Genomic DNA, 27,186 nt, shown 5'->3' on the forward strand with positions numbered 1-27,186 from the left:
TTATAGCACAGGAAGAAATCTTGTCACCTCAAAAGTATTATGCTCAGCTTGCAACCAAGCAACTTCTTGCAAAGCCGGAGCTTAGAGACTGTTTCCCAGAGAGACGGTGAAGTGTATTGTCAGATACCACTTCACTGGTTAGGGTAATTCACTGCTCCACAAAACCACCTTCTGCTCTCCCCTTCACCCTCCCTCCCACCCCCCCGGCAAAAAATCCAGAGACTCCTGTGACCTTGTTGTGGCTGGACGCTCACAGCTTGTGAAGATGAGGCCAACTTTGAAACTCTTCCTTCCAAATTCAACTATTTGCTACACACCCAGTGGAAGCCCATTCTTCAAAACAGTATCTCATAATTTGGGAATACTTAATAGAAACAGCACAGAGATTACACATTTTTGTCTCTGACTCAGAGAAATCCTCTAGGTGATGGTTTGGGGGGAGTTTTCCACCACTGAACCCAAAGGTGCATGTGGCTCCTGCAAGGAAGGATGTAAGCAGAAACCAGTTGCCTCCTGGCTCATGCAAGCCCACTGGGAGAGCTGTGAGAAGATAACTGCTGCCCTTTGGTAGAAGGAGGCAGCACCAATTTCAGCCCTGCTGTGCTTCTCTGAGCTACTCTGCAAGCACTGCGATGCTGGGGTCTGACAAAACCACACTCATCCTTATCATTTGGACATCTCATTTTAACATGCCAAAGCCTCCTAAGATAGGAAGAATGGCGTATAATTATTTTGTGACATTATGACATCTAAAACATCTCATGAAACTAGACTTTTTTTTTTTTTTTTTTTTTTTTTGCTTTTAGACCAAGTTAAAAGTTAGGTTAAAGACTTAATTTTCCATAGATCCAAGCATGGAAAGGCTAAGGACTATCACCAGCTTAGCTGGAGGTACCTTTCTGGTTGTGATGCAGAGAGGATCTTCACGAACCAGAAGCAGGCCTGATTATTCATTCCAAAGTCACAACTTGTGATGAAATGCTGAAGCAAAGGTTCTCATTAAAAAAGGGAGAGAATGCACACCTCTTGGGGGGATACGAGTATTTTTGATTCCAGAAAAAGTGATACCAAAGACAGAGGGAAGTGAACAGGTTACACTGTTAAAAGCTTTCATCTACCATTCGGGTTCATTTCAGTGTAGTTTGTCAAGTTCTCACAATGGGCAGCTTCAAATGCCCTAGAGTAATAACAAAAGAAAGCCCATTAAAAGACTCTGATGACGGAAACTATTAAAATTGAATATACTGCTTGCTCTGATGAATTTCCCTACTTTGTTTTTGTAGCAAGTAATATAGTTCCAAGTTGGGGTTTTTCCCCTTTCAATAAAAGCATGAATTACAGTCCTTCTGTAAGTTCACCCTTACTGTCAATTAAATTAAATAAACATTGTCCAAGTGCATTAGGAAGAGGTACAAAACAATTCAATACCAGAGTTAGTTATTGTGGAGGCTTTTTAATGAACATAAATTGATGTAATTAAAATTAAATCGCATTTCTTGAGTAGATGCCCTGTAGCCATTGCTGTAGAACATTATAGCAAAATAAACACTAGGCTAAAGCTACTATCTTTTCACAGACTAAATGGCAGGTTCCTGCTCTCTGGGATTTGTGAAATGAGTAAGGCTGGAGGATACAGCCCACTGTGGCTAAGGGAATGCAAAAGAAGATGATCAAAATTCAGCTTTTTGTTGAATTCAGTTCCCCCTCCCCCCAACATCACCTTCATTTTACAGAAGAAAATGAGGAAATGAAAATGCTTTTTGAGTATTAGTCTATACAGGCTGTCGGTAGCTAGTTGGTAGCTTCTAAGAATTCCGTCTTTGAAGGACGAAGCATATGCTGCAAGCTGTGATATGCCCATACACTGGGACCACATTTAAATCCAGTATGTTAGGCTAAAAAAGCATTTTTCTGTTACAAGACTTTCCTTCCTCTCTTTCTTTGTGTCCCCAGAATAATAATAGTATCACCAACATTACTGACTGTTTAAGGATGGGAGGTATCAGTTACCTTGGGACCAGTGGATGCCAGGTATGTCTACTAATAAGCCATGCAGAGCTGAGGAGAGTAGCAAGCTAAAGGAGCTCAACTGGAATATATTGGATAATTCTAAACTGACCAAAGTTAATCAGAAATCATGAAAGGTATTTCACATTTGAGATGTACACTGTGATGGCGGGGATGGCAGTGATGTTAAGGAGTGCCTACTGTGGAGGTGTGCTCATCCCCAGAGCTCCCACCGCAAACTGTTCTGAGCTCGCCCCTAACAACATTGTCATTGGTAAAAGGTAGTTGGTAGAAGGCTCTACCAACAAAATAGAAGTTATCAGTCACCTCAAACTGCACAATCCAGCTCTTCCGCTCCTTCTGAGATCCCCCCTATAAAGAATGTTTGGCCTTAGAGCAAAGGCAGGGCACAAGAAAAAAAATCCCACATCCATGGCAACACCGCCATTCCTCCTCTCACCTCCGCTTGGGCTGGATTAGGTCCTTACACTGAAGTCCCATTGCCTCTGTCGGGTAAATCCTCCAACTCAGCTTCATCCTTTGGAGTTCTCCTTCACACAGCAAAATTATTCTGGATGAAAAATAGAGAAAGGATATCTTTGTGTGCAAGAGTGCCATTGACAATTAGTGCCTTTGGCATCTGCTCTACAGAGAGAGGAATTTCACTCTGTATGGATAAATAAAGAGCTTAGGTCTCCAGGGCTGTCAGCCTTTAACAAACAATACATGCATGCAACAGTTTAGAAGAGAAAATAAATCAGAACAGCAAAATGAAGGGTCTTTCTTCGTAACACAATGTATGGTTAGCTCCAGGAAAAGAAGGCCCAGCAGCTAACAAATCCCACAAAATTCCCATGCACCCCAGCATTGTCTGTGGCTTTTTGAAAGGTAAAACATGCTTGAATAGATGTCAGTGTTCTTAACAACAGAGACCTGCATGCTTAGAGAAAGGAAGTTATAGCACAATATTTCTCCTGAGGCAGTAGGAACTACTGTTCCTTATAATTGCAAGCATAAGATTTAAAAACATTTCCATAGCCTTGATGATCTGTGTTGCAGACCAGCAGCATACCAATCACTGGCTTAGGCTGCATGGACTACAATGTGCACAATATGTACAGTCTTTAAATCTTGATGCATACATTTTTCCACACTGAAAAGATGGTGGCTTTGATGAAGACGTACAGCTTGAAAGCACAGGAGTTCATTTACAGCATGCTTTTAGGGTGAGACAGTTCTGCTCTTCTTCTGATTCTTTCCTTTTTTTCCCCCTCTCTCTTCTGATTTTTCAAGGTTATTATCTCAGTGCTTCTTCCTTGGTACCAATTCCTCTGAACTTTAGCTCACAATGTCTCACAGCAGGAAGGCACAGAAAGAGGTACCACCAGAAGCCTCCTTCTGGAGAAGCTTCACAATACTGCCTATTATTTAGTGACTTGAAACATAGGCTTAATGGCATACGTCTCTTAAACATCCCCTTCTTTCATTCGTTCACCCCAGGGACCCAAGCCGTGGAGACATATCTCCACTCCCTCTATGCCCCCACCTCCCCACTGCCACGGTGCATGAAAGCAGAGAGGCTGCCGATCTCGACTGCAGCTCTGACTCCCAAAGCTGATGTTCCGCAGATTGAAGCGGTGGGCTCCAAAGCTCAGTTCAGTCGTGTACTCACTTGCCAGAGAAAGCCCTGAAAACGGTTAGAAAAACCCATCTTAAGAACTTATTAAACTTGGGGGCATTTTCCTTGGTCTCCCTTCTCTTCCCCCAAAATCAGATGTGGAATGCACTAGAGAAGACACTTTAGATACTTTGACTATGCTGGGGTGGGGGTTATAATCTTCTTTGCTGACTTCTAGTTTTATCCTTAGTAGAAGACCTCTCACTTTGCAGTTTAAAAAGTCAGCTATCCTTCCTTCCACTCACACAATTCATTCCACAGAGGTGGGTAAATATTAGGGATATACAAATGTAAAGTCATGGGAAGAGTCAGTCCCCACCCTGGTCTCAATAATGATGACAAAAGAGTGGACCGTTCTGCATCCGCATGGCCTTTAGCTTTATGACACTGACGACAGAGTCCTGCAGCCTGACAATGGGGTACACGGCCATCACGTCTTATCGGCAAGCCCTCAAACTGGGCTACCAGCCATTTAAATCTGGCTGTGTTATCTATCGCTTCTTTTGAATCTGTCTTCCAAAAAACACACCAGGTGAAATCCAATACCATGCTCCAACTCACAAATAGCTATTCATTTTCAAGAAATCTTTCACCTGAATCCTTTGTTAGAAACTTCTAAGGAAAACATTGGGTAATAAAAAGAATAGATGGACTGACAAGTTCAACTGTTTGCGCACAATAAACAAAGCATCTGTGGCTTCTGAACACAATAGCTTTGTTTGGATGAACACTGCAATGATTGGAGTCTACCAGTGGTTCAGGATTGCAGGTTACTACCCAGCTTTACTATTAAATTCACTATGTGATGCCCAGCATGTCTCCTTGCCTCTCAGATTTGTTTTCCTTGACACATTTGCTTCCATATCATGTATGTAGATCAGAAGATCCTCAGAAGGAGGACTGTCTTCTTCCATAGACCGGTCTGTCTCTGTGCTCGCCCTAGCACCGCAATCCCTTGTTAGCATAGCATATCTAATTGTTTTAACGTACATACAGTTACTATTAATAGTAGTCATAATATTAGAAATAATTATGGGTTTTATGGTCTCATGGCCCATATAGCAATTTGTTGTAGTTCAGAAATTAGTCATATTAAGGTCGCAATCATAACGGTAGCATTCAGCCCCTGTGATGACTAGACCCAAGCTGCCGGATGTGATGACTAGACCCAAGCTGCCGGATGAGTGCTAACAGTAGAAGCTGTTGTTTACAAGGTGCTGTAGAGAGGCAGTACTGTACTATATAAAAACATATTAACTTAATTGAATTCAAACAGCTTCAATAAGGAAAAGGTGAAAGCATGTCTCTTTTAGGACAGTGTCTAGCTGCCTTTGACAGTTGGCATTCAAAGACAAGATCTCCCTCACTAAATGCAACATGCACACCCAGACAGTCAGGTTATATGCTTGCATCTCTGTAACCTTCATGGGATGTGACATGAGGAAGTGTGTACCAGAAAACTTTCTGCCAAAGTAGAAAATACAGATTTTTTATAAAGCAATCTAAGGCTAGCACAGACTGGAAATAGCAATTTCCACTCTGGATTGCTCTCCACGGGGGGAAAAACGCCTGCAGGCTGTAGGTGGTTCGGCTGGACACACATCTTTCCAGAATTACGTCCTGGAACCCATAGGTGAGCAGAGCAGAGGGGAGCCGGTGAGGCTAGAAAGACAGGGAAGGTGAGATGGGTGCCAGCGGGAACCAGTGCCCTGTTCCCTTCCTTTCCCCTCAGTGCACATCAACGGTGAGGAACCCCAATGGGGCCGCGAGTGCACCAAGCCCTGGAGCTGCTGCTGCACCGAGACAAGCAGAGGCTCAGGAAGGGGCTCAGAGCCAAACCAGCTCCAGAAGGGGAGAGCAGTTTGGCAAAACTCCAGAGCCAAAACACCATAATAATGCAAAAATTATCCACAAAGCAGCTGCCCATTGGGGAGTTTTAGGGTTGCATTGTGGAGCTTTCTCCCATGCCGCCAGGAAGTACAAATAATCTTTTTCTTCAGTGTGAAACCTGCCATTTTCATGCAATCACACGACAATAGGAACCGAAGTGGTCTCCAGACCAGCAGAAATTTCAAGCCTGGCTAGATCACAGGGGAGAACAGCACGTGCCCTGGCACAGGGATGCCAGTGCAGTATTGGCAGAAGGCACCTGGATTCGAGATGAGTCAGATTAGCAGGGGGTGGAGAAAAAATATATTTGTCTACACGCAGCATTGTGCTGGATCTGCTTCAGATCTAAAGGGCTGAGCACCTGCATGAGCTGCAAACCTATGCCCAGGCAAGGGTCAGCTGCAACAAAATCCCCCCTCTCTCCCCCCAGTCTGGGGGTCTTTTGGGTGCTGGTCTGGTATCTCCTCCTGCTGCGGTGCAAGAGGAGGAAGGTTCATTAGGCCTTCCTTCCTTCCACAAAGCTCATCTCGAAATTGCACTAAAGCACTGAGTTGGCCTGATTACACTCACGTTTTTTCTGTCCAGCATAATCCCTCAGCTAATTGCTGTATGGGAGAGGCACCTCTTCTCGATGCCATGAGGCAGTGTTTAGAACATAAATATTTCATAAATGACTGCAGTCTTCTTGAAAATCATCAACGCATTTTTGCAAGCCACACTCAAGGACTGTTGTAAAATAAAAAAGAGCCTTGCTTTCAGGGTCTTGCTTTCCAATCTCAGACTGATCCTGACAGTATTTAAAACATGCAACTACAAACTCATTATGAAGTTTTAATACAAGAGATCTCAAGGATATTTAGCGATTGCTGCTGTTAAGGAACATTTTAAAATAGTTACTTGACTCCCATTACGTCCTACATTAAGGTAACACTTCCCAGGAGTTTATTTGTATTTCAAAGAAGAACACACTGACCATGTTCACAATTTCTAATATATCTACCAGACACAAGGGGGATTATTTACCCATACTTGCATGCAAATATCTCATCTAATTCATTTTGTTCTTTTAAAATCCTGTTTAAATAAAGCTTTTCAGGGAAATGGAGCCTGTTTCAATTTATCTTAGATGAAACTAGGACTATAAATCTCTTCAGTTTCCTTTATTGATCTTAGACAAAATTACAAATATAAATTACAGCTGCTGCAAATTAAATGTTCTAATGACTGTGTTTGAAAGCAAATGCAATAGCATCAATAACACATTAGATAAGACGCAGCAAGAACAGCATAAAGCCACCATTCACTGGTGAAATCAAAAACATTTCTGTGGAAACCCTCAGCCGGGGGTGGTCTCATTCTAGAACCAGATTTCTCTCATATCCCCAATTAATTTATAAATTCAGTTAAACCAGAGCTGTAAGACTTGCAGATGGCTTAACATTCCCATCATGAAAACTCAGGAAAAATCACAATACTTGAAGAGACAATACATATTCCATACAGCCCAACTGGAAGCATGTAAATATAGCTCCAGACTGACTGTCCCAACAGTCGTTGTCTTTCATGATCTCACTAGAAACTTTGGCCAAAGGGTCATGCTCTACAAGGGCAAATATCAAGTGATGCTGCTTCAGGTACGATACATTTCTTATGAAGGATCTTCTGTTTCACAAAGCAGCATAATCATCAGCTTTCTACACAACTGACACTTAGACCCTTATGCACAAAGGTATCTGTTTACCAGGTCATGAAATTGCAAGTGTAATAGCAGTGACTTTGCTGCACTTGATAAAACCGTAAAACATTTCATTTTGCTGCCTACTGAGCTTTAAAAAGAATGACATTGGAAAGGGGACAACATTCCTGTTACCATCAAACTATTCCAGAATCTCTACTTCTCTGCTTGTTATTTGTGAGCGTATAACTTTCCTTCTCTCCAGTCATGCCACTCCTTTCTGGTACAGGCAGCACTGCAAATACCCAGAAAAACCAGTAACTTTTATTCAAGTTTTATATGATCACAAAGCCTATCTCAATATGTGCATCTGTCTGCAGTAGAGGAATTAACATTCCTGCAAATTTAATGAAATAGGAACTCCTATTAACTAGGCAAATAAGCTCCTCTTTATTAGACATCGAAGAATTCACACAGGACAGAGGGAATTGAAATCCAGTATCTTCATCTTGCCACTCACAGAACTAATTGCTTCTAAGCAGAATTCAACTAGTTTGTTAGACATCATCATTTCAGAGTCTAACAAGCACTAAATATGTTGTTATTGCGAGTTTCTTGCTTTTAAATGCCCTAAAGATGGAAAGCTTTGGCTGAAACTGTCTTTGGAAACCAGAAAGACTTTGCACACTGGGCCAAGGCAAGAATCTGCTATCAGCACGTGGCGTTGAATCAGAAGATGGACAGACCTGACAGATCCTCTTACCTTCTGCATTGCCCCACAGATGGTACTTCTCTTTGGTGCTTACAGCAGGCAGACCTTGATGTTATCTTCCCTTGCCATGTAAGCTAAAGGAGGAAAGCAGCAGCTGGAGTCACGGTCTTTGTCCTGCTGCTTGCTCCCTGGGGTCAGCTGAGCTGCCGCTGGAGAATCTGCCACAGATTTAGCTGGTACCGCTGGCATCCTATGCTTTTGGAGGAAGGAGCTGCACTTTTTCTTGAAATAAAAGCATTCAACCAAGTTCCCAAAATCTTTGTGATGATATGGGAAACATTTGCTGTTTTCATGGTAAAATTAGTGTGAATTCCAGTTGTATTCTAAACCTTTTGTCAATAAGGCTGGTAGACCTGGGTCTTAAAGGTGCAAGCACAAGGATTTCTCTGATCAGATAAGGCTGACATCTGATCTGAGACTAGCATTTATGTAAACCAGCATCTGACATTCTGTCTTATCCTCCACTGTACATCAGTTTGTGTAATTTCATTCATGATTTACTTTGACCTTTAGCTGTGTTTGATAGTTTCTCATACCAAACTTGACACTTAATAAAGGAATTTCAAGAAAACATCAGCCAGTAAACTAAATATCTTACAGGAAAGGCAAATTTCATAGTGAACTGATAAAAATGATTGCCTTGCTGACAGCCTGGAAAGATCCCTCCTACTTCATCCTCAAACTGCCCAAAGTGGGACTCTCTTCATTAAAACCATAGTTTAACATTGATTTCTTTTCAAAATAGGCAGGTCATTCATAGGTTTTTTGTTGAGCTATTCTGGGTAATAGCAGGCTACATACCTGGCTTTGGGAAGATTTTTTCCTCTCCATTAATGTTGGTTAGCCTGAGCTACTCTGCGTGTATGCATTCATGCGCGTATGAATTTCAGTGAACATCTTCCAAGGAAACGTTCTGCAGAAATCGTCTGCTGGATGCAAAAGTTCAGCTGAGAGAATTAATAACATCCAGCTGTAAATGTAATCTTAGTGTTAAATACCAGGCAGGCAATTACACAGATCAGGTTAAATACCATCCACAATGGCTATAAGGCTTGGGATGTTTGCTCCTGGTATTGTAACTCAATAGCATAGGGTAGGGAAAAAAAGTGAGCCAGAGAGGAAAGATTTGATCCCTTTAGTGGTACTGGTAGGTGTTGTACTTTAAAGTGTTGCAGTGTGGCAATTAATGTCGCACTTGCAAGGTGTGCGTAGGGCATGGTATCAAAGCCCTGAGATATGTATGGAATGCATGGGAACAACTTCTGAAGTTCCCAGCTTCTGGGTCTCCCCTGGTGACATTGCTATTTATATGCCAAAGCCTGAAGACCCCTCCTGTCGAAAGCACAATGCAGGTAGCTCGCTTGAGCTGGGTTCCAAGAATTCTCCATCAAATGTCTATCCCTGCTTTTGCAGTTCTTCACAGGAGGGAAAAACACAGGCTTTGCATTCAAAACTCTCACAGAGCTTTGCAAGCAAAAGAAAGATGAAAATCTCTTTGATGATGTTTAAATATTTCAGAGAGGTGACCAGACTTTGGAAGCTTAATTACTTTAAGCCATGAGGGGCAAAGAATGAGGGCACTGACAAGGAGAAAGAAAAGGATAAAAAATGAACTTTTTCCAGGACAACAGGATGTTACTATTTATGAACCTGCAAGAGAATTAGAGCTGAAATAATTAGACAGAAAAAGAGATTTTAATTAATGATGGTAATTCCTATGAAAGGAACCAGATTGCCAGCCCTGGAAACAGCCAGTTCTTTTCATCCACAAGGTACATACAACCTCAGTGAGATTATTGCAAAGATCCCTGGCAGTCGGGCATTGCCCCAAGCTGAGCAGCCCAACATCTGAGTGGTCATACCTCTTGGCTTTTGCTGCAGCTGAGCCTTTGTATTGTGAATAGTTATTCACTAAATCAATTCCTTAGTACAAGCAGATCCTTTGACACAGGCCAACTGATCTCTAATGACTTGAGTCAGCTTATAGTGGTGATCAAGAATCACAAGACCTATCGAAATAGATGTTGAGTCCGACAAGTTCAAATGAACACTGGATCAGGGTCCCAAGCTGAGGAAGTCACTGCAAATAGATCACCAGCTCCCTCCAATACCTAAGGAACTACCAAAAAAGGAGAAGAAGAAGAAGAAAAATTCTATGCTTGTCCTGGTCATTCAGCTCAAGTCATTTTGGTTAACTTTCTATTGTCCTGCTTGGAAACAGCAGTCACTTCATCCCGGACCTCACTAGCTCCAAAGCTGTGGAAGCCATAAGACACTGTGACTTGTGAAGCAGAGCAGCTGCAGAGTTTGTTCCTGCATTGGAAGGCCAGAGGCAGGGATTGTTTTTTAGTTGTTCTTAATAAAATTCTAGAATAATGAAATGCTGGCAGAAGCCTTTCACCATCCCCCTCTACACCCTGTTCTCCACCACTTTGCAGCTGGATAGAGAATTTCACCTCCCAGAAGTACTGAGCAGACTAATGGATTTGGGGTACAAGTTCCCAGATAGAAGGAAATCTAGTCTGGCTGATGACTGATAATTTAATTTCTAATTCTCACTGGCTAACCAACCCAGTTGGTTTCAAGCAAATCTGAAAGGTACTACCTTCTTGCAGCTCTCATAACCACTTATGGCATGGAAAACAATGATCTTCACTACTTAGGCCTGATATGAAATAGATTAAGTCACATGTTTTTACTTTATTTTAACGTGAGTATTTCCATTACCTGGGTCAAAGAGCCTGTTCTCGAAAACCTACTGTTATTAATTCAGCAATTATAGCTTTATGGTGGCAGGAAATTCTCGGTGTTTGAGTTGGCACTGGAAAGCTGTAATTCTGAATGGGACATGACATGAATTACTGGATTGCTGTAATTCTTCAGCTTTTCATGCATTTTCACTGCATATATTAAAATACAGCAAGTAATTCACTTTTAATTATGCAAATTCAAAGACAGTAAGACAAGAGATGGATGAGTTTTTAAATGCCTGCTCTGCCTGGCCACCTGGGGTTAGCATAGAAAATCCACCAGCTAATCAGGTAACCTGGCCCCCCAGTTTCCTGGGAGTACACAAAATTACCTCTTCTTAGCATTCAGCACCACTACAAGAGTATACAGTACGAGAAAGAAATTTCCAAGCAAAGGGGAAGCTAGGAAAAGACAGATCTCAGCCTGCCTTTCCAGCTTCTCTGGGTGTTCAAGGACAGCTGATACATAGCTGTCCTCATATCTGACACTGATATAATGCCTCAGTGATATTCAAGCACCTGACTATGTGCTTTCTAATCTGGCAATTTTCCTCCTGGCATTAGGGCTTGCTTTTTCTGGGACAGCATCCTCAGCCACCATTTCTCAAGGAAAAGACAGACTCGCCCCACAGAGATGTTCCAAATAACTTTTAAGCAGACTATTCAAATCAGGACCATCATGTGTTTCACGTTCTGCAACTCTACTGCTGGCTTCTTCACTGCTGTTCAGCAAAGCCCATGGCTACGACCACCTTTTACGTGCATGTGTGCACGCACGAGTCTGTGAGTTCACTGTAAAGCAGAAATAAGTTACACTGCTTTCGAAGACGTTGTTGTTAAATTGTAAGATACCAAGTGCTAGTAATGATGGCTTGTTAAAAGTCTAGTGGCTGTATCTAATAGCTGCAGTGTTCAGTGCTGTAATTACAGAGGCGAGAGATTGCTGAACATGTGTAAGAAAGGAAATAATTGGGGTAGCAGTAATGCAAAAGCTTCTCCAAGCCTAGAGCAATTGTTATTTTGCCCTCCTACTGATATGCTTCTTACCAAGGATACAGTGGTTAGAAACTAACTCTCTTAATGAATGTTCAGTTTAGGTGTTTTCCATCCAGGAACCCCAGGGCTTCACTTCCAGTATGTCCATAGCTTAGGACATGAAGCAAAATTACTCTAACACCTTATTGCCTTGCCCTGAAAAGATGCATCTGTCTCTTTTCCCTGGAAACAACCTGGGAGAACTTTCAAACAAGCAAATTAGCAATGCAAATTTCTAGCAACCTACTGAAAGAAGGCAGCTAAGGATGCTTGCGAAGCACTGCTGTGCAGAGTTCTTCACATTAATTTTCTTCAGCCCTGGTAGAAACTAACATTTTCCCTAATCTCTTCATCTTCTTTTCCCCACCCTGGGATGCCTCATTGCTAATTTCAGTCTTGCTTCTCTAAAGGTGATTTCTCACAGCTTCCTCAGCAGCCAGTCTACTTGCTGGCTTCTCTCATTGCTTTCTGGCCTTCCTATTGCATACAGTTTCAAAGGAAGAACATCTTTCTCCTGAAAGGGAACGGGTGGTTAGAGTGTTTTTTCTGTCATGTCCTTGGCATTGCTTTTAGAAGTCTTGACTCAGATACAGTATCTGCCCTGAAACCCTGGAATTTGGCCTTATTCTCAAGCTTTTTGAAACTCTCAGCTCCATTTTGACATACCTGCTGATCACAGATTTCTAGCCAGAACTGAGTATTACGTTCACCCCACAGCTTCTGTAGAAACCTTACTCATGCATTTTTCATTCCCTGTCTCAGCCACTACTGTTCCTTCTCTTGCAGTTGTGCTGAATTCCTACTCTTCAAGACTGGAGGCCCCTCTCCATCCTTTTTCTCACTTTCTATAGAAACTTCTCTACTGTCACATATCTGGTTTTCATTGTTTTCCCCATTCTGCCTTCCATAAATAGTTTTAGTTATCAACTCTTCTCACCCCGAATGAGGCAACTTATCTGTTTGCCTGCTGTTCTTTTACAGAGCCCTGACTTATTCGGGAAGGTGAGTCACCTCTTTAGACCCTCACCAACATGTCCTATCAACTTATTTCCTAATTCCGTTCTCCTACCCCTGAATGACTTCTTCTCTCTCAGTCTCACCATTGCACAAGGCTTGCTAGATCTGACAATAAGTCTAAACAGTCTGTGTCTCTATGAACACACAGCAAAAAAGGCTCACACAGCTGGAACTAAAGAATTGAGACACTCTCTTCTTACTGCAGGTAGAAGAAGTACCTCCTGTTCATTGAGAGCAGTGGAGCTTGACCTTTTCAACTTCCCAGTCTTGCTAAAGGAAAAGCTGATTTTACATTTATAATCAGAAGGAAATGAAGAACACAAAAGGAGCTGTTAACGGTGCGATTAAGAATTTCTTTAAATTGCAGAATGAAGCACAATTAATATCTTGGCTTGAGGGAGATTAAAGACTTGTGCAGATTCTTCCATTTTAGCCTGAAATCACCATTATGCAGCAATGGCTCTTATAACTCTCTTGAAATTATTTCTGCAATACACGTCTGCTGCCAGTTCTACCAACCAAAGACTGTTTAAAGATCAGCTTGTAATGAGAAGCAGTTTAACCCCATTTACTTTCTTAAAGTCAGTGGTATCACAGAGATCACTTATAACCTTGCATGTTAAGTAAAGCAGTTAATTGCACTACTGTACCAGGTTTAGACATAAAAGGCAGAATTAATAATAGGTTTAAAGAAAAGGCTTAGCATAGGAGTTCTGAATACTGAAAAGGGGCTAGTGTCAGTGAATACTAGCTTGTAAATAGAAAGCAACATTAATATTTGACTTAAAGATAAAACTAAGAATGCTTTTTATTGATCCCAATGACCTATATGCAAGTATATATGAGCTGTTCCAACTACTGAGCCATCTGTATATGGCTAATCAGGCAGCTTATGCCACCGGCAGTGCATAGAGATGGTCAGAACACCAGCAGCACTTTTAGGGTTGCCCACTGCCACGGTTTTTGTGTGTTCTGAGACAACTGAACTTAGCACAGCGAATGCCCTAAGCAGCAGCATCCCCAGGTTCTTTGAGAAATGTGCGATCGCTCAAGACAGCTGTCAACCACTGCAGAAGAGCAGTGTCCTTGCTCTTCACTCCTTCATCATTGTCATGTATTTTGCTGGGGTGAGGAGTACAAGAGCCACCATACTGTGGGGGATAGAAAATAAATATTTTGATGGAAAGGAGTGACAGAACCACCCAGGCTGCCCCTTCACTTAGGGTATGGTTCACTTGAGCAAAGGTGGCTGCCAGACTCGAAACATCCGCCTTTGAGCTTGCCCCAAAGGACTTCCCTTATGATCAGTAAAGACCAAACAGACACTTCAGGACACATGTCATCTCATACAGAGCAGGCATCTGGGGAGCCTGGCTCCAGTGTGGCTGCTACACTCAAACCTCTAGCTGGGGAATATAGGATGGCCCCTGCTGCCTGGCCGCTGGCTATGTACAGAGCCAGGATTGGTGTGAAATAAAAGGGCCCAGGTTAGAAGAGATGTTGGAGGAGCTTAACGGCACTTTCTGCAGAGGGTTGGAGGGAAACAGGCATGCAATGCCTCATTTCCAATGAATATGAGAGGCCTACCTTGCTGATTTCTGAAAATACCATTGTAAGCCTGTTTACATCTTTAGACACTTAATACCTTTTCTAATACCTCTTTATTCTTAATGGTCTTAGTACCTGCTTAGAGCAAGCAGGAGTGGAAGTTGGCAGGGAAAGATTAGAGACTTTCAACTCGTAATTCATTTTCCAGGGTGTTCCTAAGGCATAGCAATTATGCACTCTACCTTATCCAGGGCAGATTGTAAAATGACTGTCTTGTCCTTAAAGGCTAAATCAAAGTAAGCAGAAAGGTAGGTAAATGTTTCCTACACGACGGCTGCCATTTTATAAGAAAACTACTGAACCTAAAATGAAAGGTATCCATAGATACGTAAATAACACATTATTTCTTTACCTTTAATGATCCAAAGCATTGTTTAAACAGTGATGCTATTATAGATTTACTTGTCTGTTTTCTTTCTGAGCACACCAGAACCCTGCTCCTTCTAACAATGAATGCTACAGAAAGCATTAGGCAAGTTAGTGTGAAACTAAAGCATATTTGCACAGCAATAAAAAAGAAAGAAATGGGACGATAATGAGCCACCAAACAGTAACGCAGTCAAGGGTGCTGCTTTGCAGGAGACATGAGTGACTATTCTGTACCCTGAAGTGCCAAATGTAATGAAACACAAGAGCTCACTAAAATGAGAGCAAACATATCAATTCTTCTTGCTTGAGTATGTACAAATATCAAAGCAATTTTGGGTTGTTAACCTCCACAGCTTGATGACGATATGTTCACCATTATTATGTAGCCCTTCCCTCTCTGGAAGCTCTCTGTATATTGGTTTTGATGCTTTACTGAAGCATAATGTATGCCTGAAAGGAGGCTTTACATCAGAAAACACTTAGCAGTTCATAGAGACAAAGATTAAAACAAAAAGATCTACAACTAGGAAGTGAAGTAATCCAACACCATAGATTATTTCTGACAATGCAAACATTTTGTAAAGAGTTACTCAAAATATTCAGATTCCTGTTTTCACATGGATTTCATAGCTCCCCTCTTCCTAAACAGCTTGATAGTTTTCAGTTTATATTCTTCATTTACACTACTCTTTCACCTCTGTGCCCTATCTCTGAAGCTACAGTCGAACTTCATCCATTCTGTCCTTCTCTGCCCTGCTTATAGTCCCAGCAAGGACCTCAGCCAAGACTTGTGGCAAAGATACTTAACTGCCATGAACTCTAAAATTAGACTAATGACTCATTCAAAGAACAGTTAGCAGACAGCAACTGCATTTTTTTGAGAGGCTGGACACATGCCACTAATGGTAACCTTTAGTGAAAGTTGCACTATCCTTCTCTCTTCTGAGCCATCCAAGTTCTCCTCTACTCAGGATTGGGGAAATAACTTGGCTAATGCAAATTCTGTCTTCCTGCACATCGCTAAGGGATGACCTTCCGACAAACCAGACAGTCTGCAGCACCTGCCTGCTGTTATTCCTGCAGAGAAGGAGAAGTGGCACAGTCATGAAGGAAGGCAAAGTATCTCAATGCTCTCCCTGGGGAAGATGTGTATCATGAGGTGGTAATGTACTATAAGATCACAACCAAATTCCAGTCAGCCCTGACTGATGGTACACATGCATTTTTGCCACTTTTGTCTATATATCTATAGCATTACCACGCTGATCCTGAACCTTACTTGTACAGAGCTCCCCCCTTAGCATTCCTCACATAAGGAATATTGCATGAGTTAAGGTGTAAGATCAGGCACTGAATACAGAGAGCTGTCTTACCAAGATGATAAGAACCTTCCTCCTCCGAGGAACTGCTTTCTCAGTTTATTGAATGTTTGGAGAAACAGACATAATGTAATCTGGCTTTGGAAATGTAAGTAGCAAAAAATATCTTTCTTTCTAGACTTGCTAATTATCCATGGAGAACCAAAAACAAAAAAGATGCTTAGAATTCTTCTGCAGATAATTGAGTCATTTAAATAAATATCCCAAAAAACAAACAGCCACTTCTTTACTTGGAGGAGGGGAAAATGCCATATAGCTTAAGGAGCATTTTGTTCAGGAAATCAGCATCTTTCCCCATTTTCCAGCTGACACATTGCATTGCAAGTCTGTCACAGCACATTACCCCTGTGATGTGATGTAATGCAACATTGCTGATGCAACCCAATCTGATGTGTCTAATGTGATACATCAGGTACAATATTTGAGAAAATTTTTCTGAAAACAGCTTCCATAGAAGAGACTCTTTCCCCCTCTTTGTCAATTAAGAAAGTCTTCCCAAAGAATTGCATCACCTGGAGATAATTGCTTTTTCACAGGTAATTAGCAAATACAATTAATTGTGGGAAAGGTTTGCTTTCCAGCAACTCACACAAAGTAATGAGAAAAAAGATGATTATTGCTGACATATAACTGCTTTCCACAGGACCAACATAACCCACCTGAGTAGATGTTATTTACAGGGCTAGGCTGTGCCACAGCCAGGTTGAATGCCCATGCCCTGGACAAGTGAGAATTCAGTGTTCAGAGCTCTGAGCTTACAGATTTTCTTTAGGGCACTGAACTACAGCGATGCCCTGAGGGAAAACGATAGTAAAGTCACCCATTTGCCTGGAGACACAGCAAAAGTCACAAGACAACAGGAAAGAAGTATCAGCCTTAGGAACTCTTCACTTCATAAACTAGCAGGCAGTTAATTTTGCTAATCCATGCAGTAGAGAAATACTACCAAAAATACAATCAAATAAAGATACGTCCATCAGAAGACATCTTGGGAGCCTGAATTCACAGTGGCTTATTCCAGTGTGGTAACTGGGCACTGCAGTTAAATTCACGACTACTTGCAACCTGACTGCACTCGTGTTTCCAAAACCAACATGGAAACTGCTGGATTTTCACATATAGAAGGATTTGGTCGGTGTCATGATGATCAGATGAACAGTAAGAATCACCTGGCACAGGCTTTACACATTGCATTAAAGTGGCAGTGATATTTGTCAGCAGAGGAGATTTCAGCTGGCGTGGATAAAGTGATCCTGGATTAATACCATGCCTCACACTGAACTGCAAGGCACTGAGAGCCCATGTCTCTTTGCTGTATCACTTGACCGCGCCAGCGTAATGAGAGCTGAAATCCCTGCTGACTTTGTTGATAGCAGGTTTTTAGGAGGGCACCAAAAGAGGAGGACGCTTTATATAAGTGTTGGATTTTATCCTTGATATTGCCTCTTCCTTCACTTTTTTGATGCTCCCTTTCCTTTTAGCCACTTGTACCCTGCTCTGCCATAGCCAGCACCACTGCAGATGCCTTGTGGGGTTTTCTTGCTGGAGCTGGGAACGGAGCAGCAGAGGACTGGCACAGAGACAAAATGTCAGGACGTTTCACTCACTGCTTAGACTGATTTTTCAAGTGTAAAATGTAATTCAAATCTCCATAAAAAGCTATTTGCTCCCTAGTCTCAGGATTCTTACACCAAGTTTCGACCGTGAAATCCAATTGGGAAAAAAAAAGAAGCCTTATGCTCCAGGTCTGAAAATCCTGCAAGGGCCTTTAGCTCTTGGACTCAATTGTATCTTAAATGGCATCTCACCAGTTTTGTCTTTCTTGTCTGAAGGTATGGGGCAGTGCCTTGTCTCTAAAAGACAGATTTGCAAAGCTGGGCACGGGCGCACAACCTAAGTGCAGACACTTACTGGTAATTTGTGCCTCCGCTGAGCTATTCTAACTAGAAGATCAAAGCTGACCTTTCTTGATTTTGAAAATATGGCCCAAAATGCACATGGTGACTGTACAAATTCATCTCTGAAACTCAGTGGGTCCCTGCAGCCTCTCAGGGCTGCCAAGGTGGTGCCCAGCTCTGGCCACTTCTGGTATCACAAGCCCGCAAGTGCAGCTGCCATCCCTAAGAGGTATTACTTCCTCGGAGCCCTTCCTAATCCCCCAAGGTGTTCCTCTTTGATTCAGATTAGGATATGGCATGAGCACTGAAAGATTTCATGATTTAGACTTTCTTTTTCACTGTTTTATCTTGTGTCCTAGCACATATGAATTACTTTCCCTTTTTTATAGAGGCTCAGATCTAAAACTGGTTTAAATTACTGAAGGATTAGCAATGGGCCAAGGGATTTTTAAAAGACTTGAAAACTGGTCTCATTTCAGGAAAACATTCAGAAAGTTGCATGTATGTCTGAATTTTCTGAATCTTTTGAATCTGGAAAATTTATCAAAACACTTCTGAAAAGGGATCAGCTGTTTCTGCTGCTAGTTACTAATAAAGATATTTCAGGAATAGCCTTTCTCTCAGGCTTTCAGATATTCTAATATTGAACAGATCAGGAACTGTAAGTGGGGTATAATAATTTCAAAGCATTCCAAATAGCCCTAATTCCAACCCAGAAATAGATAAAACATTTAATGTACACATTTTCTAGCACTGAAATAGCATAGTTTATAGGAAACAATATAATAACAATTTCCATTTATACCTACATTTTGTTCCAGAGCCATGAGTCATAAATATCATAATATTTGGGGTTTCCCACAGGCATAGGGTTAGGTGAAAAATCTTTGAAACAAAATAAGCTTTTATCTCCCATGATTGTGATGTAGAGCTTGAAAATACGATCTGTGTGTATGCTGAAGGCTCAGAAATGAGCCTTGTTATCTATTATATCATTAATTATATTTTATCTTTGTTTTTAATAAGGGCAGGGTTCATTGGTTTTGGAGGCTTGAAGTAGGCAACAGAGTCCAGAAGTGATTTATGTATTACACATGTGAATTGCTCCCTACATACATCCACCGCCACACATCACCTGTCAGCTTGAACATACCCACTGCTTTAGCCAGGTACAGAAGTACAGAATAGAAATTAGAGGCTTTTCTTCCAACGAAAACTTCTTGTTTGATTTCTCAGGATTTTCTCTCATGACTTCTGATACTATTGAGTGTGGCAGCACGCAGCTTATGAAAGGCCTTTTAAAAACTTTCAGCTGTCCCTGATATCACACATTCTTTGCTTTTTGCTTTTGTTAAATCCAGTCCACATGACCCTGTATGCTTGGTGAAATCAGCCACTCCATTTAAAAAGCACAATTTAGCTGCATTTCTCTTGCTAAAGGGCAAACTTCACTTGACATCCTATTTTCTGTTGGAGGAAATGTTGCCATGCAGTGTGCTTTCTGCTTAAGAAGACTTTATTACACCTCAGAGGCTAGGAAACCTCATCTGTATATATTCAGCTACCACACCTATGAGTGGGGAAAAAATCTTTTTTCTACCGATGGATTTTCTTTAGCAGAAGTTCATTGACATGAGAGTTAGCTATCTGTTTCAATATCAGGTAACAGCACCACCTTCTGCCAACAAGTTACCATCTCTTTAGAAAGGTATTACAATAATTTTCTTTTTATTATTTTAATAGCTTTCTCATACAATTCTGATGTAGACAGAAAACTTTAGACCAATATTCTTACGGCTGTGGCTGTAAAACACCCCAAGCTGTCCAGAACAGAGACAGATGAAATAACTGAAATTTAATAAACTTAGTTACAAAAGTATAATGAACCTAAACTGCATGCTCTGCTTCAGTAAAACACATATACATGCTTAAATGCACAGATATTTGAGTAAACCCTCGAACACTTTGCAGAGGCATGGTTTGAAATGCCATTGCAGAACTACCAGCCCAGTTCTCTGAACGCCCTCACAGCATTTTCAATAAGATTTAGGAGTTCAGGCAGGATTTCAGTATCTATGTCATTCTCAAAATAACATTTTGGGTCCTTTTGAGTGGTTATCCTTCGATAAAAGATGCATGACACAAACAACTGTAAAGAAAAATGGAGCACCCAGTAAGCAGAGCACAAAAAGGGCAGATCTCTCATATGGGTATAAATCTAGATTCTCACCATCACCATCACCTTGCCCCGCGCAAGTGAGAGGAACGAGAAGCTCCCTGGTTCCAGATAAGACACTTGCACCTACTCCATGTGTCTATGACGTGCACTGCGCACGTTTGCTCAAATGACTGCTCCTGGCATCCTACATGTACACATACATACACACACACACCTCTTTATATATGTATATGTATGCATACAGGTATACATATAAACATACATCCTACAATGTATAAATCTATAGTGTACGGTCAGGTCTAAAGCTTGTATATCCATTTGATATATTAGTAAGAATCTACCTGAACCTTTGAATTAGAACAGCCCTAGCGCCTCGGGCCAATTCGATGGGTCCTCCGGGCCAGGACCACAAGCTGTCTCTGACCCTTCTTTGCCTGCAGCAGAGCCCCAAAACCCAGGTGCAGCAACTGCCGAGCTGAAGAAAAGGGCAAATGGGGCAGGAGGTAATGCTGAAGAAAGGTTGCAGGATGACTTGTCTCAAAACCAGCAGTCGCTACCTCAACCCTTTCCCATCCTGAGAGCAATAAAGGTAGCAATACTATCTTTCTGCCTCTTCCTCCTTCCCCCAACTCTAGTTTCTCTTCCCATGAGGGGCATGGCCGAGGCCCATCTGGCAGCATTGGGGACGGACAATTCAACTTTGAATACACTACTAGGACGCCTTGAACAAATTCCACTTCTCAACATTACAGAAATGCAAAGTGCTGCAACAATCCAGTGCAAAGTCTTCTCAACCATTTTGATTGAAATAATCAACTTTTTTCCAGTGCTATCAGTGGAAGCAGATGAAGGAATTAGCAACAGGCAAACTCCTGCACCTGCTAGTCATGCAGAAGAATACACTGCAAGATGTGAAGGTCTTTCCAGCACTGTATGAAGCAACATAACTAACATTTGTCCTGTGTTTTTTCTCTTATCCTCTTTCCCAAGGAGAAATGAGAGTAAGGAGGGTTTGCTTATGGATTATAATCATCTAGCCTTATTTATCACATGAGCTGGGAAGTTTTTTTCCACCAAATCTGGCATCAGATTTATAACTTCTGACCAAACTGACAGATATCATTTGGAAACGCAACTCACCAGTATGGACATGGCTAGTGGTGGGAAATACAGCAGTTTGCAGGCAACTTGCTCCACATAATCTCTTGCTATGAGGCTGGTTCCTTGTTTCCAAAATTGATGGGTTTTTTAAGTCTAGGTTCTGGTTTCTCCCACGACACCAGCAGCAGTATCGGTGCACTCAGTGACACTACGCAGGGTGACTGACATCTCGCGTTTACTGCTTCGCCTGCTCCTCACTGACAGCACACCGGAGGAGTGTGTTGCTCTGGATTTATTGCTCACTCATCTGGCTCTATAATAATGTTAGAGAAGCAAGGCCAAGTAATGCATCTTATAATAGAAAACTGTGGCATAGTCCCTGGGAAGTTAATTGAATAGCTTCTGACCGAGCCTTTAAAGAAAACTCACTTCCCTTTTCCTGGGTGTTTTACATCCTTTCCCCGCCCAGTTTCTGTTGAACCCCATACCCCTGCGAGTTACGATTTAGGAAGCTGATGAGGTCTCAGATCTGGTGTAAAACTCGGTGCTCGCTTGTGGTGGGGATATGTAGAGCTGGGTGGATTTACACCAGTGCCCCGAGCTGCAGGGGAGTGGATGCTCCTAAGTCTCCTGTGCATCTCTGAAATGCTCCCACAGAGCTTTAGATGAGAACGCCTCACTTCCAAGTGTGTGCAGAAAGCCAGAGAGATGTCTTTTAGCAGCAGAAAACCTGCAGGGAGGGAACAATCTCCCATCTGACTTTAGATGACTAAAAATTAGTCATCTGTCTAAGGTCTGCGTCTGTGTTCCCTTTATAAGTAACAGGCAATCTCTGACAGCCTTGCCTTCAGCGTTAGATGTCTCATTTTTAGACAGCTGAATTCCAGTGAGAGGAATCTTGCACAACGTATACCGTTACCTCTAAGAGTGAAACTGCGCTTTAATCACAATAAACATCATATCTTCACCATCAAATTGTCTCTCAGTGTGGGAAGCACCCGGAGATGCACTGGGAACCAAGGGACCCAGGAAAAACGGTGTCAGCGGATGCACAGACAAAGAATATCCTGCTGATGAGCCAATCAATTAACGAGCAATTAGGATTGTTTGGCAGGTTGGGGTGTTTTGTTTTTGGTGTTTTACTTATGGTTTTTCCCTCTGATTTTGAAAGAAGTTTGCTTATCTAAGTTTTATAACCACTTAAATGAATCCCAGTTCTGTTCAAACCAATGAAAGCCTTGGTGAGACAGCTGTAATTTTATGTGCATGTGCTTTAGCAAATTAGAGGGTTTAGCCTTAAGGATTCACTTTAGTGTAATCTACTAAAAAGATAAGTAGAGCCAGATGCAGTGTCTTATAAACTGCTGGACAGTTGCAAACGGAACGACAGCACTGAATGCAGCTTTACAGCTTTCCTCATAGGGACTAGATTTCCTGATTCAAAACAGCAACATTTAATATGAACAGCTTTAAATATAATACATTTACAATGCAAAGGAAGAAGGGTGCAAATAGGTAGGAAAAAATAGCCTGAGTAATTGGTAATGATTTTCTCTTGTTCTGTTTGTGCACATCCATGGAGAAAGACAATCTGTAGTACAAACCATTTAACTAAATTAGATTCTAGTTAGCATCTGGGATCCCGTCAATAACAGCCTATATTTCTGAGGAGTCACAGACTGGTGGCAGTAATAGACACATAAAGATTTTAATAGGTAAATAAATTTGTTGTTGCATTTCTCCTGCTACCAGAACACAGTTTAACAGAGTAATTAGTAGTTAGATATCTGACTGTAATGAAGAAATTTTCTAATCATTAAAAATCCTCAAGAAAGAACATTTATGCCATCAGTAATGTTTATTTATTCTGAAGTACATTCACTCAGCTCCAGAAAAAGTTGTCACCTGCTTCCTCACTCCACATAAATCTTTAATAAGAGATTTTCATCACCATTAGAAAGTGATTTTCAGGGTCACCATCAGTTTGTGATCATTTCCTATGTCTATAGCAACTCCAGTTGAGGAAAAAAAGACCCAGGAATAAAATCAGTGCAGTTTGGCTATAAATCCACAAAAGCTGTTTTGTCTAACCATGTCTTTATCTGTTAGTCCCAACTTCTTATTTATAAATCTCCTAACTCTTCTGCGTCCTCATGAGGTCTGTGAATAGAGTAAGTGACTATAATAAATCTTAAGAGATAGGCATTTACCCAGCCTAACCAGATTTTTTATGTTCAGGTTTTTTATGTTCAGGTAACAAGACAGTCAAACTTGTAGTTATCAGCACCACTTCACAGGTGGGACCATCACACACACCCAGCCGAGTTCAGCAAGGAGCTGAACATGTGGACCTACGGCTTGCATGTGTTTGCTCATCTTTAACACATTAGGTGGAGCTGAATCCAAAGCTGGAGACTTGCCAGCATGGCAGAAATTGAACCCAGATCTCTTGACATCAGATCTAGTGCCTTGTTCATGCAAAGCCCTTTCGGCACGCAGTTTGCCACTTCTAAACAGTTTGGGGACCAAATTCCCGTTGAAGTCAGCAGAAGTTAAAAATGAACAAGGACTGGTAACATTGCAACTGTATTTTGAAAATTACTGAGCAAACACATCTGGTGGTGCATCACATTTCGTTTTCAATGGCTGTACTTCAAGCTTTCTCATTACTATTAAGTCTATAACTTCCAAACTGCAAACTTTGCAAACTCAACAAGAGATATGCAAAAAAATTTCAAGCCAAATTCTTTCCGATTCTGAATAATCACTAGCAACAAAGATTTGGCAGGTGGAGGGATAAAAGGATGACAAAGTCACAGAGCAAAGAGAAACCCCACGGACTACCCAGCATGACAGAGCAGGTGACGGGGCAGGCTGGAGAGGACAGGGACACAAGGAGCCACTGTTCAGTGTGCAATCCAGCTGATGAGCAGGCCACAGGAGTTTATTTTTTGCCAGTAAAATAAGCAGACATAATTTGGAACACAATGGAAACATGAAATTCTCATTGAAAAAATTCTTTTCTGCTCCTTGCCAGATGTTGAGAGCTACAGGATTTCACTTTTGTGGTTGCTGGGGAATGGAGCTCATGGGACGTTACTTGTTTCATACGGACAGTGAAGAAGTTCAAGGCTAACTCAAAGGTTCAAGCAGACGCTACAGACAAAACCTGAGCCCAACTCCAGCTCAGCATCTATACTGATGTGCACTCTTCCCAATAGACTGACATCTGGCAAACATCTGAATGAAATGCTGTCAGCATTCATACATTTGTCAAAATGCTTATTTTGTCTTCTTTCCCCCCCAAATCGTCAATAAGATCACATCTTATTGGCCCCTCATTGATTTGTTCCTCTGAAGCAAATGATAGCGTTTCTAAGAAATAAATAAATAACCAAATAAAATAAAGCTGAGAGGCAATCTGCATGTAAATCAGCATTAGTCACTGACATTTGAGACTTGACAGTAAGCCATCTCAGTCCCAGCTGTCCCCACAAAAGCTGATCTCCTTTGTAACACAGGGAACACTGTGAGCAAATGGAGCCAAGGATGAATATAGATAAGACACAAACCCTCCTTCCTTGAAGTTTTTCCTAAAGTTGCTCAGCACTCAGGAGTACTTTTACCTCATGACAGCAGGGATGTCAGTTTTGGGTTTTCACTTTCTTTCCAACCAATGTAGCTCCCTCCAAGTCTCACTGAAGCTGTTCAGAGTACATTTTCTTGCATGTGCAGTTGCAGCCCAGAAGGCTCCTGAAACTGCAGATGCATTCATTATTCCATTCTCTGCATTACGCTCCGCCTATAGTTAGTTATTAGGTTAAACTATGCTTTCTAACTGTCTTTATGAATAATTTCTTTTACTCTCAATATTCTACCATCATTCAGAAAAAAATTAATTGACTAAAAATCAACACAGATCTGTGTTTATAAAGTGAGTATTACTGGAGAGCATGCATGGCTCTGAATAGCACTAGAAACATTTTATCTGGCCAAGCCAAATGGCTTAGCTCTAGCTCTTACCTGTATTTCTACTTAAGACACAGTTTCAGGTATGATTCAGTGTTGCTTCGCCCTGTCTTGTCTATGCCGTTGCAAGGAATTCACATGGCTAGCAAAGCACATGGCGACCTGTGCAGGGAGGGAAATGTTTGGGCATGTTGTATGGCAACTACCCAAAGCCGGGGCAGAATCCTATTGCGGTGAAGTCCCAACTAACGGCACTGTTACACTCCCAAACAGCAACGGGAGATGCTGCACAGTACGAGAACACAACCTTTCCCAACATTTCCCATAATCTATCACACAACAGAGACTATCAGGTGTCTATATACCCAAAAGTAGTTCACTCAAGTGTGCCAGCAATTAAACTGTAGCCTATAATTCCCTTTTCACAGGGAATATTACTCTTCTCCAGGAGATATGGCCTTGACCCTACTATGACTGTTCATGCAGTGAAGTATTTACTGGAAGAACTATCCAGATTTGATCTGGAATCTTTCCCTTTCGGTGTCTTTTTTCCAGTGAAACTGGAGCACTAGTGTGAAGTTCCCACCAAAGAAAGGTTGGGAATGCTGGCACTAGCGTCTCACTGGTGCGGGGCACGGACAGCTGCCAGGGAAGTCTTCGTAGGTCTGCGGTCTATTCTATTTACTTAAGTTTTGGGGTTTTTTTCTTTTCTGTTAAGATTACAGTAAACCACAGAAAGAGAATCCCTGTTCTAACTAAGGATAAAACACCTCCAAACTCCCAAAGACCTAATTATGTGCATAAGTTTCAGCATAATGTAGGTTTAGCATTGCTAAACAGAGCAACGAGGTTATGGAAGAATGAAAATACTGATTTTCTTTGACAGAGACAAGGAGGGTTCAGCTTTGGTTCTTGCAGTGGTGTTTATCAGCTTAACCAAGTCTAATTAGCTTCATACATTGTGGTCAAGTCTAAATACAAATTAAGGAAGAGTCTGATAGACAACCAGGAGCAAAACCAAAGCCTTATAAACACTGGCCCCACATTAATTTTCCCAGCACTTCCTATGCTTGTTTTCACACAAGTAAACAGAGATCAAAGCCCTTCAACCATCAAAAGATAATGAACTCCAAAAGGCTGGGAAAATCTGACCCTTACAGAAAGTTCAGGGAACGCGATGTACTTGCTGAAAGATGGCACCCCTGCCCGTGGCTGGAGGTTCTTGTGTTCTTATTAATCTGCTCTACAAAGTAACCATTCAGGACACAAACGAATGTCATATTCTCAATGTTTTTAACACCATCAGATGGTAACCAGAAAGTAGCACTTACCTTTAATGTGAGGCTCCCAGCTGATGCGTATGAACCCATGCTGGAGTTTACTGCCTTTTGTTAACAAGAAAATCTCTCTTCCCCCAACCCACCCTTTCTCCAAAATCCTGCTGGCACTATACGCTCTATAATGCTTTCTCTAGCAAAACTTCTATATCAAAAAGTCAGTTACTGCAGCCTATGAAGCATTAATGCATCAGCATGCCAAGAAAATGTTAGAACAGGATGGAGACTATCCTGAAAAAATGTGCTATTCCTCCTGTTTTTTCTGCAGTTGTAGCTATACTGTCATATCACGTTAATTCATCAGCCCTTACGAGATAAAGAGGAACTCAGTGAAAAAACATGTTTCTAAAGTGATGAGAAAGAGAGAAAGAAGGGTGTCCTTGCTGTGGACAAGGAAGATGGCTCCAGTTACTCAGTACGCAGCCACAATGGAGAAGGATGCCGAAGGGAAAGAGCAGATGCCGAGAGCCACACAATTATTTTACCCGAGGGGATAAGGCCGAGTCTCACCCGGCGCAAGGC

At 41.6% G+C, this 27,186-nt stretch overlaps 1 long non-coding RNA gene across 2 annotated transcripts in view; it reads right to left on the reverse strand.

The window, feature by feature from the left end:
- LOC112992822 (uncharacterized) overlaps positions 1-21,590 on the reverse strand; it is a 49,915-nt gene extending 28,325 nt beyond the window's left edge. For both annotated transcript variants that reach the window (XR_003261616.2, XR_003261617.2), the window contains exons 1-2: positions 21,398-21,590; positions 2,468-2,578 (exon numbers count right to left, since the gene is read on the reverse strand). This is a non-coding gene — a long non-coding RNA (uncharacterized LOC112992822). The remainder of the gene's footprint in view (positions 1-2,467; positions 2,579-21,397) is intronic.
- Positions 21,591-27,186: the final 5,596 nt, after the last annotated feature.

The sequence above is a fragment of the Dromaius novaehollandiae genome, chromosome 14 (assembly GCF_036370855.1).
Source record: "Dromaius novaehollandiae isolate bDroNov1 chromosome 14, bDroNov1.hap1, whole genome shotgun sequence".
Lineage (NCBI taxonomy): Eukaryota > Metazoa > Chordata > Aves > Casuariiformes > Dromaiidae > Dromaius > Dromaius novaehollandiae.